We start from the raw sequence: 1256 nt of genomic DNA, 5'->3' as shown, positions 1-1256 counted from the left end.
GCTTTCTTTTAAGGTTTTCAGCCCTTGAAATATCTTGTGCAGACTCCTTGAATTATTATAATAAGGAAATTTATAAAAAATTTCCCCTTGAAACTTACTTAGCATGGAACACTCCAGTTTCTTTGTGTGGTAAATTGCTAAGGATTATTTTCCTTCAGATTACTGGAGGTTTAAAACCTATATATTCAGGGGGAAAATTAGCTTTTAGGGATCAATGAGTTTGACATTGATCAGTCGAAGTATAGTCATCCTGGCTTCCTCTAATAGGAAAAACAAGTATTTCTGATTGTCCCCAGTCCTCGGACCATTTTGTTGGTGCCGTATTTTTTACGACTGTGCTGCCCAAGCACTTGGCTTTCAGACTGGTGGTGGAGAAACCACAAAAGAGACTCCGATTCGTATGCCACTTGGGGCGACATGATTGGTGGGGTGGCAGTTGGGGGTGAGAAATCCATATCCGTTATTGGTTAAAAGTAGAAAGCGTGATCCAACAGACCGGCTTCTCTCAGTCCTGTTATTTTCAGCAGGACAGTGAGTCTTACCTTCTACAATTTTCCCAATGTTGGTTGCATGTTCTGGCACTCGGTTACCACTCCTCTACATCATGACAGATTACAGAGACACGGCTCCCCTTTCCCAGCGTTCAGAGAATGTGCATATTTAGGCAATAGATGGCAGTGTTTCCACAAATTTTAATAGTGCAGTAGCTCTTGAAGGAGGCTGAGTACCCAGCTCTCCTGTAGCTCGCCGTGATCGTATAGTGGTTAGTACTCTGCGTTGTGGCCGCAGCAACCTCGGTTCGAATCCGAGTCACGGCAGGAGGGGTGAAGGCTTTTGAAGGAGAACAGCCCTGGCCCCGGGTTGTCCCGCATCCAGCTAACATTTTGCAACCAGACGCAGAATGATGGAAATCCATAAAACAGAAACCACTGCAAACATTTTAAACTTTAGAGAGAGGGCGTACGCGGGGTGGCTTTATGAATGCACTAATCCTGTTTCAAGCGTGTTGTGTGTGGTTTTTTTTATTTGCACTGACGGATAATATGATAAAACTGGAGTGTAGTGGGCATGTAATTATTATTAATTACAACTACTTAAGCTCTGCTTTGAGCAGACTCGTCAAGTCTGCTTGCTTTTGAGCCTTGCCAGGACTGTATGGTAATAACAAGCCTGAATTATTTGGAAAGATGTCAGCAGTAGATGTGGAAATCCTGTTTAACCAGGCATGAATTGTTGTCAGGAGGTTTTTTTTCAGG

The 1256-nt window shown here is 43.3% G+C and overlaps 1 non-coding gene across 1 annotated transcript; it reads left to right on the top strand.

Moving 5' to 3' along the window:
• The first annotated feature begins 746 nt into the window (after nt 1–746).
• TRNAH-GUG (transfer RNA histidin (anticodon GUG)) lies at nt 747–818 on the top strand. Its single transcript has one exon. It is a non-coding gene; the product is annotated as a tRNA-His (tRNA).
• Nucleotides 819–1256: the final 438 nt, after the last annotated feature.

Source organism: Panthera uncia, chromosome D4, assembly GCF_023721935.1.
Source record: "Panthera uncia isolate 11264 chromosome D4, Puncia_PCG_1.0, whole genome shotgun sequence".
Classification (NCBI taxonomy): domain Eukaryota; kingdom Metazoa; phylum Chordata; class Mammalia; order Carnivora; family Felidae; genus Panthera; species Panthera uncia.
The sequence above is the reverse complement of the archived record's forward strand: the minus strand, read 5'-3'. Positions and strand labels throughout refer to the sequence as shown.